Source organism: Crinia signifera, chromosome 3, assembly GCF_055691185.1.
Source record: "Crinia signifera chromosome 3, ASM5569118v1, whole genome shotgun sequence".
NCBI classification, from domain to species: Eukaryota; Metazoa; Chordata; class Amphibia; order Anura; family Myobatrachidae; genus Crinia; species Crinia signifera.
The window spans coordinates 143,038,164-143,054,225 of record NC_139219.1 but is presented as its reverse complement, the minus strand read 5'-3'; the positions used below and the strand labels follow the sequence as shown (position 1 = coordinate 143,054,225).

At 42.4% G+C, this 16,062-nt stretch overlaps 1 long non-coding RNA gene across 10 annotated transcripts in view; it reads left to right on the top strand.

The window, feature by feature from the left end:
• LOC146063840 (uncharacterized) overlaps positions 1-6,807 on the top strand; it is a 51,613-nt gene extending 44,806 nt beyond the window's left edge. For 3 of the 10 annotated variants that reach the window (XR_014471697.1, XR_014471694.1, XR_014471696.1), the window contains exons 12-16: positions 1,446-1,649; positions 4,572-4,765; positions 5,248-5,446; positions 6,031-6,242; positions 6,494-6,805. This is a non-coding gene — a long non-coding RNA (uncharacterized LOC146063840). Of the gene's footprint in view, positions 1-1,445; positions 1,650-4,571; positions 4,766-5,247; positions 5,447-6,030; positions 6,243-6,493 lie in introns of all 10 variants that reach the window. The other 7 variants (XR_014471692.1, XR_014471690.1, XR_014471695.1 and 4 more) reach the window with 6 other exon arrangements.
• The last annotated feature ends 9,255 nt before the right edge of the window (positions 6,808-16,062 follow it).

The following is a 16,062-nucleotide window of genomic DNA, read 5'->3' as shown; positions in this document are numbered from 1 at the left end:
TGTGCCGTATGGTGCCGTGCGACATGGCATTTTGCTGTATGGTTCCATTCCTAACGTTCCACCTCCTTTTCATCTAAACGTTATTTAAAACAGTATTATTTTGAAATTCTGGGTTAAACCAGATTTCCGCCTCCCTACAACCATCCGTGTATGGTTCCATTCCTAACGTTCCACCTCCTTTTCATCTAAACTTTATTTAAAACCCTAATCTTTTGAAATTCTGGGTTAAACCAGATTTCCGCTTCCCTACAACCATCAGTAGAGCATTATGTTGTGCTGTATGGTTCCATTCCTAACGTTCCACCTCGTTTTCATCTAAACTTTTATTTAAAACCCTAATATTTTGAAATTCTGGGTTAAACCAGATTTCCGCCTCCCCACAACCATCAGTAGAGCATTATGTTGTGCCGTATGGTGCCGTGCGACATGGCATTTTGCTGTATGGTTCCATTCCTAACGTTCCACCTCATTTTCATCTAAACTTTATGTAAAACCCTAATATATTGAAATTCTGGGTTAAACCAGATTTCCGCCTCCCTACAGCCATCAGTAGAGCATTATGTTGTGCCGTGCGACATGGCTTATTGCTGTATGGTTCCATTCCTAACGTTCCACCTCCTTTTCATCTAAACTTTATTTAAAACCCTAATATTTTGAAATTCTGGGTTAAACCAGATTTCCGCCTCCCTACATCCATCCGAGTGGTTCCATTCGTAACTTTCCACCTCATTTTCATCTATCCTTTATTAAAACCCTAATATTTTGAAATTCTGGGTTAAACCGGATTTCCGCCTCCCCACAACCATCAGTAGAGCATTATGTTGTGCCGTATGGGCTGTGCGACATGGCATTTTGCTGTAAGGTTCCATTCCTAAAGTTCCACCTTATTTTCATCAACTTTATTTAAAACCCTAATATTTTGAACGTCTGGGTTAAACCAGATTTCCCCCTCCCCACAACCATCGGAGTATGGTTCCATTCCTAACATTTCACCTCCTTTTTCATCTAACCTTTATTTAAATCCCTAATATTTTGAAATTCTGGGTTAAACCAGATTTCCGCCTCCCCACAACCATCAGTAGAGCATTATGTTGTGCCGTATGGTGCCGTGCGACATGGCATTTTGCTGTATGGTCGTTTCCTTCTATTCAGTCTCTATTTACAGTTTGTGTTCATTTCAAATCCTTAGTTTATATTTGTAGGTTAAACCAGATTTCAATGCCCATCTAAAACCTTCATTGCGTCCCTGCCCTCTAAAACCTTCATTGCCTCCCGTACCCTCTAAAATCTTTGGTGCTTCCCGTCCTGTCCCATCCCCCTTCAACCGTCAGTAGAGCATCATGCTGGTTTAGCTTGATATCCAAAGGTATGTTGACCTCATGTCTTGGGTTTTCACCATTTTGCATGCAAGTATTATGTTTACTAGTTTTTCTACTTTACCCTAGGGCAGCTTCTATATTAAATAATGAGATCTTTGGATACCTGAAAGATAATGGTTTGCTTCATCCTTTGGCAAAGTCGAAAGAAGAAGTTAAAGTCCGGATCTTCTAAACAACTGTGGTGGACAATAAAATCGGTCATCAGAATCCAGTTCGGTGGACTTTTCTCTGAAGCTGCCGGGCAAGATATTATCTGACCTCTATGCATAGGTAACTAAAGACATATATTAAATATTGTAGTCGATTACACTCAACAATACAAACTGTTCTTTGTCCCTAAAATTGTTAGTATGGCATCCTTGCTTATTTTGTGCTATGCTGTTTGGCACAGTACCACATTTTAGTATGGAGCGGTCTGCATCTGGAGCCAGTTCTGAGTCTCCTGGGGGTGGGCCAGTTCTGAGCTTGACACCTTGGAACTGTGCTCTGCCTCAGATTCCAATTCTGCAGACTGGGGACAGTTCTGAGTCTCTGGGGCTGGTCCAGCGCTCCATTTCTGATGCTTGATCATGCAGGCTGGAGTGCCTGTGGCTGGTTCCAGGTACTACCCGGCCGGGGGCACTTTGTCAGGTGTCAGTTTCTGAGTTCTCAGTTTACAGGTTCCAGTTTTGCGCCTTCAGTTATACTACTCAGCACTGCGTTCTTGGCCTCAGATTCCAGTTCTGCAGCTGGTTCCAGTTATGAGTTTCCAAGGTTGGTTCCATTTATGAGTTTTTGTAGCTCGTCAAGGTTCTCAGTGCTTCAAGTACTGAGTGCTGAGCTGCAGATTCCATTTATGAGTTCTTAGCTTTGGATTCCATTTCTGCGTTCTGCTTCAGGTGCCAGCTCTTAGCATCCTTTGACCCATGTAGATGACAAGCCACTTTCAGTCATGAGTGCCGCCCAACCGGCCGCCAGATTTTTTTCACCACGCCTTCTATTTGTCTACAGCATTTCTTCTCGTTGTAATAGTTTGTATTGTTGGGTGTAACCAGTTTTCAGAATCCCTTCATCCATCAGTAGAGCATACTGCTGTGCCATGCATCATGGCATTTTGTTAATTTCCAAATGTTCAGTCCATGTGGCATCATGCTTTGTGATGCTATACTGGAAGCTGCCTTCCTGGCATTTTCAGTCCTATGTGCAGCTTGTTTTTCCTAAATATATATAGGTTTCTATGACTATTTTGGTCATAAACTCACAAGTATGGCATCATGCTTTGTGATGCTATACTGGAAGCTGCCTTCCTGGCAGTTTCAGTCCTTGTGCAGCTTGTTTTTCCTCAATATATAAAGGTTTCTATGACTATTTTGGTCATAAACTCACAAGTATGGCATCATGCTTTGTTATGCTATGCTGGAAGCTGCCTCCCTGGCAGTTTCAGTCCTGGAATCTGCGTTCCCCTAAAATGCAAATAGCTTGTATTTTTGGGTGTAATCTATTATCAGCATCACTAATTCCATTAGTATGGCGGCAGACTGTCTGATGCTTTGGTGTATGGCACCGTACAACTTGGTATTAACAGTTATGTGCTTACTGATGATGTCGGTACCCGATCCAGCTGCGTTTTCCTTGATCTCCTAATAGAGAACACCCAGCCATACAAACTATTTTCAGTGTCCTATGTCCAGCTTGTATTTTCTTAGAATCCAAAGGTTTTTATGAACATTTTGATCATAAAACCAGAAGTACTGTATGGAATCATGCTTTGTGATGCTCTACTGGAAGCTGCCTTCCTGGCAGTTCCAGTCCGATGTGCAGCTTGTTTTTCCTCAATATAAAAAGGTTTCTATGACTATTTTGGTCATAAACTCACAAGTATGGCATCATGCTTTGTGATGCTAAACTGGAAGCTGCCTTCCTGGCATTTTCAGTCCTATGTGCAGCTTGTTTTTCCTAAATATATATAGGTTTCTATGACTATTTTGGTCATAAACTCACAAGTATGGCATCATGCTTTGTGATGCTATACTGGAAGCTGCCTTCCTGGCAGTTTCAGTCCTATGTGAAGCTTGTTTTTCCTCAATATATAAAGGTTTATATGACTATTTTGGTCATAAACTCACAAGTATGGAATCATGCTTTGTGATATGCTGGAACCTGCCTTCCTGGCACTTTCAGTCTTGGAATCTGCGTTCCCCTAAAATGCAAATAGCTTGTATTTTTGGGTGTAATCTATTATCAGCATCACTAATTCCATTAGTATGGCGGCAGACTGTCTGATGCTTTGGTGTATGGCACCGTACAACTTGGTATTAACAGTTATGTGCTTACTGATGTCGGTACCCGATCCAGCTGCGTTTTCCTTGATCTCCTAATAGAGAACACCCAGCCATACAAACTATTTTCAGTGTTCTATGTCCAGCTTGTATTTCCTTAGAATCCAAGGGTTTTTATGAACATTTTGATCATAAAACCAGAAGTACTGTATGGCATCATGCTTTGTGATGCTATGCTGTAAGCTGTCTTCCAGGCAGTTCAGTCCTATGTCCACCTTGTTTGTACGTGTAATATTCAAAGGTTTCTATGACTATTTTGGTCATAAAATAACAAATATGTAATCATGCTTTGTGATGCTATGCTGGAAGCTGCCTTCCTGGCAGTTTCAGTCCTATGTGCAGCTTGTTTTTCCTCAATATATGAAGGTTTCTATGACTATTTTGGTCATAAACTTACAAGTATGGAATCATGCTTTGTGATGCTATACTGTAAGCTGCCTCCCTGGCAGTTTCAGTCCTATGTGCAGCTTGTTTTTCCTCAATATATGAAGGTTTCTATGACTATTTTGGTCATAAACTTACAAGTATGGAATCATGCTTTGTGATGCTATACTGTAAGCTGCCTCCCTGGCAGTTTCAGTCCTATGTGCAGCTTGTTTTCTCAATATACAAAGGTTTCTATGAATATTTCAGTCATTCCAAAAGTATGGCAGCATGATTTGTTGTGCTGTAACCTACCTCTCTGGAGTTCGCAGCAATGTAATGTGCCAGCTTTTCCTTACTATACTATAGAAAGGTTCCCCATCTTAGTCTTTAAGTTTAGTTTCACTGTTTATCCAGTTCTGTATGTTGACATCCTTTAAGGCATTTTCCAAGTTTACTTTAACTTTCTTTTGTTTAGCATTAACTATAATTGTTACCCCTTCTTACTTAGGGGAGCTACTCTTCTCGGTTCCTGAAAGAAAATGGTTTTCTTCATCCATTCGCAATGCAGCAAGAGAGCCAATGTCTTCAATCACTGTGGAAATCATGGATGTCATGGTGGTGGACATTACAAGCGTGTTTAAGGAATCAGTGCTGCAGATGTCTCTGATGCTGTACAAGAAGTTTTCGGACTTATATGCACAGGTAAATATAGCAAGTTTCACATTACGGTCTTCCTTTCGTATCATCTATCCCATTTCCTGCTTGGTTACATTTCAAATCTTGTATGTATTTCAGAATGTTTAGTCTCTATGGTGTGGCATTGTGCCTTCATGAGGTTGTTTTTTTTAACATCCAGCTTACTTTTCAACAATATACTAATAGTTTAAAGTGCGTGGGTTATTAAGTTTTCAGTATGCAAACGTGCTGTGCATTTTGGGGCCATGCGCCATGGCGTTGTGCTGTGTGATTTTCTAGACTTCATTTCACTGCTTGCCTCACTTTTAAAATCCAAATGGTTTTTATTTTTTTTCCTTTCTAAAAGTATGTGGTGTGCTGTATTGTTTCCCTTTGCAGTATGTTTCTTTCTTGGTGTCATTTATTTATTGTGGTGTGCCAAAAGACCTTTTCAGGACTAGTAAAGTCTCTAAACTATATAAAACTCTTTCCTCTTCTTTCTATGGCAGCTACTCTATAGAATATCTAAATTTTTTGGGTCACTCAAAGAAAATGGCTTAATCAACTGGCGAAGTTAGAAGACAATGGCAATATCTACAAACGCTAAAGATGACTTTTTGGTGATATTACAAACATCGGGGTACATTGCTGCAGACTTTGGTGTCTGTGAAGCTGATGGAGGAGATGGTTATTGACTGCAACGCACAGGTAAATATCTTTGCTACATTTTACGTATCGGTCCTTTTTCATTTGCTTTCATTTAAAACCTAATTGTTTGAAATTCTGGGTTAAACCAGATTTCCGCTTCCCCACAACCATCAGTAGAGCATTATGTTGTGCCGTATGGTGCCGTGCGACATGGCATTTTGCTGTATGGTTCCATTTCTAACGTTCCACCTCCTTTTCATCTAACCTTTATTTAAATCCCTAATATTTTGGAATTCTGGGTTAAAACAGATTTCCGCCTCCCCACAACCATCAGTAGAGCATTAAGTTGTGCCTAACTTTCCACCTCCATTTTTATCTATCGTTTAATTAAAACCCTAATAGTTTGGCATTGCATTGTGCTGTGTGGTGCCTACCTGAAGATTTCACTCCCATATCCAGCTTGCTTTTCCTTATTATCCTAATAAACCATTCCCCAACTCCCTAACGTTCCAAGGTTTAAGTGTATCCAGTTTGAACAGTGCCTTACATAATGTATAGACTTTCTGCAGGGTGTTGTGCCCTTATTTTACAATAGGTAGTTTTATACTTGTTTTGAGATGTTGTTTCTTTTCCACTTCTCACAGACCTGCTATTGAATATTAAGATATTGGGTTACCTGAAAGAAAATGGAGTGCTTCATCCATTGGCAATGTTGCAAGAGCAAGCCGATGCCTTAAAACACTGGAAGTTATGGACAGCCCTGTGGTGGACATAACAAGCAGGCATCAGGGGGTAGTGTTGCTTAATACTGAGTCCTGGAAGCTGCTGGACAAGAATTATGGATTTGAATGCACAGGTAAATATATCCTATATCAAATAACTAGCTTTTCATATTAAATGTCCCGCTTGTTTGTACTTAATATGCAAAGGTTTCTGACTATTTTGATCATAAACCCAGAAGTATTGCATAATGCTTTGTGGTGCTATGTTGTAAGTTGCCTTCCTGTTTCAGTCCTATGCGCAGCTTGTTCACAGATCTACATGTAAATTAAAAGTAGCAGATAGTTTGAAATACTAATACTGTATGTATGTTTTATTTCTTTCCAGACGAAAACGTCCAGGTCTTGAAATTCCTGCACCTAGCAGTCTTATTGCTTGTGACTGGAGCGATTTGATTTACAGACCAGCCAAGGAGGAGTCACTTTACCTGAGCGAAAAGAGATGGTGTGCCATCGGAGAAAAGTTCTTGAAGATGGGAGTCTAAAAATAAGAAAATGTATTTGCTTTTGTGATTGTGTATTAACCCCTTCCCGACATTTGACGTACATTTACGTCATGGTCGGGAAGTACTTCCCGACACATGGCATAAATGTACGTCATGGTTTCTAACTGTCACTGCGTCTATAGACGCGGTGACAGTTAAGAGATGTCTGCTGTCCCTGACAGCAGACATCCCCCCTCGCCGCCCAGGGGGGGCAGGGGTGCCCCCCCCGGTCGGCGATCGCTGTGATTGGCTGTTCAAATCTGAACAGTCAATCACAGCGTTTCCTGTGTTACCGGCGGCTAAGCCGCTCGGTAACACAGAAAACGGTGGTGATCGGTGCAGCACCGATCACCACCGAGCGGCAGCACCCCCCTCCCACCCGCCGGGCACTCACCCGGCAGCAGCAGCAGCTCCAGCGGCTCCACCGCTACGTCCGGAGCGCACGCTGCGCTCCCCTCCTCCCCCCTCCCCCCCGCAGCAGCAGCATCATGCTGCTGCTGGAAAAGTGAAAAATAAAATAAAATAAAAAATAATGGGCAAGTGTGTGTGTGTGTGTGTGTGTGTGTGTGTGTATATGTATGTATATATATATATATATATATATATATATATATATATATATATATATATATATATATATATATATATATACACACACACACACACACACACACACACACACACACACACACACACACACACACACACACACACACACACACACACACACACACACACACACACACACACACACACACACACACACACACACACATATATGTGTGTGTGCGTATACCGCACCGATCACCAACGATCGCCAGCCCCCTCCCACCCGGCAGCCCCCCTCCCTCCCACCCACCCGGCTGCCGCAGCGCCAGCACCCCTCCCACCCCCCCGCCAGCCGCAGCGCCAGCCCCCCTCCCAAAGCTGGTGACCAAAATGGGGTCACTTGTGGGGGGGTTCCACTGTATTGGTGCTTCGGGGGTCTTGCTAATGCGACATAGCACCCGCCATTCATTCCACCACCAAAAATCACTCCTTCCCTTCTGAGTCCTGCCATGCACCCAACTGGTATTTTTTGGTCACATGTGAGGCATTGCCGTACCCGGGAGAAATTGGGGCACAGATTTTGGGGTGCTTTGTCTCCTTCATTCCTTGTGAAAATTAAAAATTTTGAGCCAGAACTGCATTTTTGTGTAAAAAATTAAATTTTTTTACACAAAAATGCAGATCTGGCTCAAAATTTTTCATTTTCACAAGGAATGAAGGAGACAAAGCACCCCAAAATCTGTGCCCCAATTTCTCCCGAGTACGGCAATGCCTCACATGTGACCAAAAAATACCAGTTGGGTGCATGGCAGGACTCAGAAGGGAAGGAGTGATTTTTGGATTTTGCAGCACAGATTCTGGTTGAATGACCCCTGAAGCACCTATACAGTGGAACCCCCCCACAAGGGACCCCATTTTGCAAACTACACCCTTCAGGGAATTCATCAGGGGGTATAGTGTACATTTCAAACCCCCAGGGGTTTCACCAACTTTGATACAACTGGGCAGTGAAAATGAAAAATTACATTTTTTTACACAAAAATGCAGTTCTGGCTCCAAATTTTTCATTTTCATAAGGTACGAAGGAGAAAAAGCACCCCAAAATCTGTGCCCCAATTTCTCCCGAGTACGGCAATGCTTCATGTGTGACCAAAAAATGGCAGGACTCAGAAGGGAAGGAGTGATATTTGGATTTTGCAGCTCAGATTCTGGTGGAATTTTGGTGGGTGCTATGTCGCTTTAGCAAGACCCCCGAAGCACCAATACAGTGGAACCCCCCCACAAGTGACCCCATTTTGCAAACTACACCCCTCAGGGAATTCATCTAGGGGTATAGCGTACATTTAAAACCCCCAGGGGTTTCACCAATTGTGGTACAACTGGGCTGTGAAAATGAAAAATTACATTTTTTTACACAAAAATGCAGTTCTGGCTCAAAATTTTTCATTTTCACAAGGAATGAAGGAGACAAAGCACCCCAAAATCTGTGCCCCAATTTCTCCCGAGTACGGCAATGCCTCACATGTGACCAAAAAATACCATTTGGGTGCATGGCAGGACTCAGAAGGGAAGGAGTGATTTTTGTATTTTGCAGCTCAGATTCTGGTGGAATTTTGGTGGGTGCTATGTCGCATTAGCAAGACCCCCGAAGCACCAATACAGTGGAACCCCCCCACAAGTGACCCCATTTTGCAAACTACACCCCTCAGGGAATTTATCTAGGGGTATAGTGTACATTTCAAACCCCCAGGGGTTTCACCAATTTTGATACAACTGGGCTGTGCAAATGAAAAATTACATTTTTTACACAAAAATGCAGATCTGGCTCAATTTTTCATTTTCACAAGGAATGAAGGAGAAAAAGCACCCCAAAATCTGTGCCCCAATTTCTCCCGAGTACGGCAATGCCTCACATGTGACCAAAAAATACCAGTTGGGTGCATGGCAGGACTCAGAAGGGAAGGAGTGATTTTTGGATTTTGCAGCACAGATTCTGGTTGAATGACCCCTGAAGCACCTATACAGTGGAACCCCCCCACAAGTGACCCCATTTTGCAAACTACACCCTTCAGGGAATTCATCAGGGGGTATAGTGTACATTTCAAACCCCCAGGGGTTTAACCAATTTTGATACAACTGAGCTGTGAAAATGAAAAATTAATTTTTTTCATTTTCACAGCCCAGTTGTATCAAAATTGGTGAAACCCCTGGGGGTTTGAAATGTACACTATACCCCTAGATGAATTCCCTGAGGGGTGTAGTTTGCAAAATGGGGTCACTTGTGGGGGGGTTCCTAAATTTTAGCATCTTATGGTGCCTAGAAACCTACATGGTGCCTAAAAAATAATCTCATAAAAAGGAGGCTCCAAAATCAAGTAGGTGCTCCTTCTATTATGAAGCCTGTGGTTTGGTCACCGTGCACACTAGGGCCACATATAGGATATTTATGAAAACAAAAGAATTGGGGGAATCAATTTTTAGTCACATTTCTCTAGTAAAATCTACTGTATTCGTTAGAAAAATGTATTAAAATTGAAACTCTGCAAAAAAAAAGAAATTTTGAAATTTCACCTACACTTTGTTTTAATTCCTGTGAAACACCTAAAGGGTTAACAAACTTCCAAAATGCTGTTTTGAATACTGTGAGGGGTGCAGTTTTTGAAATGGGATCATTTATGGGGGTGTCTCACATACAAGTCCCTCAAAGTCACATCAGAACTGAACTGGTCCCTAAAAAAATCAGTGTTTGAAATTTTCTTGAAAATTTGAGAATTTGCTATTCATATTGTAAGCCTCCTAGTGTCCCAAAAAATTAAAAGGAAGTTGAAATAATGATGTCAACATAAAGTAGACATATGGTCTATGTTAGTTATTCACTATTTTGAGTGGTAAGATTATTTGTCTCACAAGCAGAAAATTTAACATTTTGCAAATCGCAAAATTTTCCATTTTTTTCCGACATTTTGGTATTTTTCACAAAAAAACACAGACTGTATCGACGAAAATTTACCACTAACTTGAAGTACAATGTGTCACGAGAAAACAATCTCAAAATCACTGGGATAAGTAAAAGCAAAAAAAAGTTATCCCCACTTAAGTGAGACATGTCAGATTTGAAAAAAATGGCTCTGTCAGGAACGCAAAAACTAGCTCTGTCAGGAAGGGGTTAAAAACAGAACAAAAAAGACAGTTTTTAGTTTTAAGCATTTGTTCCACCCGAGGCTTCGAATACCCCTTTTCCACTAGCAAACCGGGGTTAGACCCAGTAAATTGTACCTGATTTGATGCTGGTTTGGACATGGGTAAAACACATTTCCACTGCAGCACTCCCCAGTAAATTGGTGGATCAGCCTAGTTTACTCTTAACCCTGGTAAGTCCTGTATTTTTCCTATAGATTACATAAGGAAAGGCCTTTTTAAAGGGCTTTACCAAGGGAGTGGTCACAAAACAGGGCCACCATTTAAAAAAAAAAAAAAGTTTACCATATTAAAGAGACCACACTCCTTTCTTTGAAAAAATTATTTGAATTTTTTGCAGTAAAATAAAAGAAACCTTAAAACTTTCAAGTACCTTTACAGTTTTTTTTTACATGTCTTGTGTAAAATATTTGCTGTATGCGTGAGCCTTTTGGCAGCTGAACAGACCAGGCGCCAGATTTAATAGCATACGTTTTTGGAAAGAGGCAGTCCTTTACACGGCATGGTGTGGCCTTGTTAATGGTTGCCTCATCCCTAAAAAAAAAAAAATCCAAGTCTGCATGGCTGATGAATTCAGACACTATTACACTGGGCCTCGTGTGATCAAGAAATAGCTAAGGGTCCTACCCGTTCTGTCCAGCTGCCCTGTTGATGCTGTTTGGGAACCAGTTGCATTTACCCTAAAGTGTAAACATCAATTATGAAAACATTAGTGAAGCAATGCTATAAGAAATGGGACACCAAAGTAAAAAAGGGATTTCTTAGACAAATTACCGTATACTGTAAATTCAGGGGAGTAAAGGGTTGGCGGCAGTGTAGTAGGAGTGTCATGGCTAGGGGTTTGGCCTACTGTACTTCATGGCTTCTGGGTTTAGTGGGGCAATGGTAGCAGTCAGTGCTGGAGGCATAGCTAGTTGGAAGTTTTGGGGGCATATCTAGCACCAGTGGAGGGGGCATAGGTAGCTAGTAGCTGTGTTGGGGGCAGGGACACGGGGTCCTCTATATTGTGGATGCTCTGTGTGGCTGGTTCTCAGGCAAATGGAGTTGGTCCTCTACTTAATTGGCCATATCTATACTCCTGGTATGCAGGGCCTTTGGAAAATGTGCTGGATTTTATGGATAATGCGGAGGTGTATACCCACGAGCAAATATTTATTTGAAGAAGGCATGTCCTTTAATTGATCCAAGAAAGAATGCTGTTGCAGTCTTTCATTCTTTAACCCCTTCCCGACATTTGACGTACATTTACGTCATGGCCGGGATGTACTTCCCGACACATGGCATAAATGTACGTCATGACTTTAAACTGTCACTGCGTCTCGAGACGCAGTGACAGAGGGACGATGTCTGCTGTCCCTGACAGCAGACATGTCCCTGCATGCCCAGGGGGGGCTGCGATGTCGCCCCCCCGTCGGCGATCGCTGTGATTGGCTGTTCAGTGTGAACAGCCAATTACAGCGTTTTCCTGTGTTACCAGCGAATCAGACGCTCGGTAACACAGGTGTCAATCACCGCCGGGCGTCAGGGGGCATGAGGGGGTCATCGGTGACGATGACACCTCACCCCACCCTCACCCCACCTGCCCCCAAGGCTGTGATTGGTCCGTGGGACCCACGGACCAATCACAGCCAAGGCGCGACATTTAAACTAACGGTGACTGCGCTGCAGACGCCATTCCGGTCTGGAGTAGCGTGCAGAGCGGTCACCGTGCCTATCTGCCGTGATACTGACCTGATCCTTGCTAATACTTACCTGATCCTTGCAAATACCTTACCTGATCACTTGATCACTGCTTGTAGCGTGCTGGACGCTTCCTGGATCTGACTTCCTGAGACTTCCTGCTGCTGCTGCAGTGTGATAGAGAGATAGAGAGATAGTGACAGAGAGCTATATTTTGTGTCTGCTACCCCCCCTTTTTGGGGGTGCAGGGGTTTTTTATATATAAATAACTGTCGCTGCTGCTGCAGTGTCATAGTGATAGATAGTGAGAGATAGTGAGAGATAGTGAGAGATAGAGAGATAGAGAGAGATAGTGACAGAGAGTGATAGAGAGTGTATATTTTGTGTCTGCTACCCCCGCCTTTTGTGCTGATCACCATATCTGAGGTGATCAGCAACTTTTTGGGGGCGCAGAGGTTTTTTTTTTTATATATACCTGTCAGTTGCTGCCAGTTGCACCAAAGGTTGTGCACCTGCTGCCCCTCACTGGTAATCAGTGTCGCATCACTGATCACCTTTTTTTTTTTTTTTTGTGGGTGCTGTGTGGTCTTTTTTTAATTTTTTTTTTACACACACTGTGATTTTGTGGGTGTCCTGTGGCCACTGTGCGCTGATTAGTGACGTACATCACTGATCAGCTTTTTCGGCACAGGGTTGATCTATTTTTTTTTTTTTTGATCAAATTCCTGTTGCCTTTGAGCGCTGTTCAGTGACAGACGTTACTGACCAACATCTGTGCTCAATTTTTGGCGCAGGACCTTTTTTTTTTTTAACCCCTTCAATTTTTTTTTTTAACCCCTTCAATTTTTTTTTTTTTAACCCCTTCAATTTTTTTTTTTGGTATAAAGTATTTTTTTTTTCTGCACTACATACACATTACACACTACATTCCCCCCAGGTTGAAATAAAGTTTGTACCCCCCCCTACACTATACACGTGTTGAAACATTTCACTACCAGTAACACAAAAATAAAAATGGCATCCCAAATGTCCTCCCAGTCATCCAGGAGAATGTATTCAGTGGAGGAGGCATATGCCATGCTTGCCTCTGACTCTGACACAGCCAGTGATGCAAGCGGGGAATTTGAAGGATTCGTCTTAAGCTCCTCTTCCTCCTCTGGTGATGAGGGACCCCCTCAAAGACGCCCCCGTAGAGCAGCTGAGACCCCCCCCCAACAATTGATCTCGTATGGACCCCACCACCAGACAATTTTGAGCCCCAGGTTCCTGAGTTTTTGGCCATGCCAGGAATCCAATTTGATTCCACAGGTCTCAGAGAAATTGACTTTTTCAAATTATTTTTCTCTGATGATTTTATAAATTTAATGGTGGACCAAACTAATTTATATGCCTAGCAGTTTATTGCTCAAAACCCCACGTCATCATTTGCTAGGTGGACCCCTGTAGATGCAGTAGAGATGATGACGTTTTGGGGTCTGGTGTTTCATATGGGCATAGTAAAAAAGCCAGAAATTAGGCAATATTGGAGTACAGATGTTCTGTACAGTACTCCATTTTACCGTATGGCCATGACCCGGACTCGATTTGAGACAATTCTTAAATTTATACATTACACCGATAATGCACAGTGCCCACCCAGAGATGATCCCACCTTTGACCGGCTATTCAAAGTCAGGCCGGTCATTGATCATTTCAGTGCCAAATTTGAAGAGGTGTACATCCCTGAAAAATTTATTTGTATCGACGAGTCCCTTATACATTTTAAAGGAAGGGTTAAATTCCGCCAGTACCTTCCCAGTAAGAGGGCAAGGTATGGCATAAAAATGTATAAACTGTGTGAAAGCACCTCAGGGTACACCCACAGGTTTAGGGTTTATGAAGGGAAGGATTCAAGAATTGAACCGCCAGAATGCCCCCCCTCCCTCGTAGGTGTTAGTGGGAAAATTGTCTGGGATTTAGTGCACCCCTTCCTGGATAAAGGTTATCACCTCTATGTGGATAACTTTTACACTAGCATCCCCCTGTTTAAGGCCCTTGGTTCAAGAGGTACAGCAGCTTGCGGTACTGTGCGCAAGAACCAAAGAGGCCTCCCAAAAACGCACATTGCCCAAGTAATGAGAAGGGGTGAAAGCAGGGGAATATGCAACGAAAATATGTTGTTGGTCAAATATAAGGACAAGAGGGATGTCCTTATACTGACAACAATTCACGGAGACAGTACCACCTCCGTCCCTGTACGAGGTACCAGTACCCACACCTCAAAACCTAATTGTATCCTGGATTACAATAGGTACATGGGCGGAGTGGATCTTTCAGATCAGGTACTGAAGCCGTACAGTGCCCTGCGGAAAACAAAAATCTGGTACAAGAAGCTGGCCGTGTATATCATCCAGATGGCACTGTATAACGCTTACGTGCTATTCCGTTCTACCGGCCAGAGGGGGACATTTATGCACTTTCAAGAGGAAGTCATAAAGGGCCTAATATTTGGGAACCAGCAGGCAGAGGGCCCCAGTACTTCTAGTACTGGCCCCCGTATTGTACCAGGGCAGCATTTTCCTGATGAAATCCCCTCCACTGGAAAAAAGGGCAGGACACAAAAAAGGTGCAAAGTTTGCTATAAAAAGGGAATAAGAAAGGATACTATTTTCCACTGTGAAACTTGCCCCGACAAACCCGGCCTATGTATAAAGGAGTGTTTTAAAATATACCACACATCTATGGAATATTAGGTTCATAATTTCACCGTGCTTCGGGGGTCTTGCTAATGCCACATAGCACCCACCATTCATTCCACCAGAATCTGAGCCGCAAAATCCAAAAATCACTCCTTCCCTTCTGAGTCCTGCCATGCACCCAACTGGTATTTTTTGGTCACATGTGAGGCATTGCCGTACTTGGGAGATATTGGGGCACAGATTTTGGGGTGCTTTTTCTCCTTCATTCCTTGTGAAAATGAAAAATTTTGAGCCAGAACTGCATTTTTGTGTAAAAAAATGTAATTTTTCATGTTCACTGCCCAGTTTTATCAAAATTGGTGAAACCCCTGGGGGTTTGAAATGTACACTATACCCCTAGATGAATTCCCTGAGGGGTGTAGTTTGCAAAATGGGGTCACTTGTGGGGGGGTTCCACTGTATTGGTGCTTTGGGGGTCTTGCTAATGCGACATAGCACCCACCATCATTCCACCAGAATTTGTGCTGCAAACTCCAAATATCACTCCTTCCCTTCTGAGTCCTGCCACTTTTTGGTCACACATGAGGCATTGCGGTACTCGGGAGAAATTGGGGCACAGATTTTGGGGTGCTTTGTCTCCTTCATTCCTTGTGAAAATGAAAAATTTTGAGCCAGAACTGCATTTTTGTGTAAAAAATGTAATTTTTCATTTTCACTGCCCAGTTGTACCACAATTGGTGAAACCCCTGGGGGTTTGAAATGTACACTATACCCCTAGATGAATTCCCTGAGGGGTGTAGTTTGCAAAATGGGGTAACTTGTGGGGGGGTTCCTAAATTTTAGCATCTTATGGTGCCTAGAAACCTACATGGTGCCTAAAAAATAATCTCATAAAAAGGAGGCTCCAAAATCAAGTAGGTGCTCCTTCTATTATGAAGCCTGTGGTTTGGTCAACGTGCACACTAGGGCCACATATAGGATATTTTTGAAAACAAAAGAATTGGGGGAATCAATTTTTAGTCACATTTCTCTAGTAAAATGTACTGTGTTCCTTAGAAAAATGTATTAAAATTGCAAATCTGCAAAAAAAATGAAATTTTGAAATTTCACCTACACTTTGTTTTAATTCCTGTGAAACACCTAAAGGGTTAACAAACTTCCAAAATGCTGTTTTGAATACTGTGAGGGGTGCAGTTTTTGAAATGGCATCATTTATGGGGGTGTCTCACATACAAGTCCCTCAAAGTCATATCAGAACTGAACTGGTCCCTAAAAAAATCAGTTTGAAATTTTCTTGAAAATTTGAG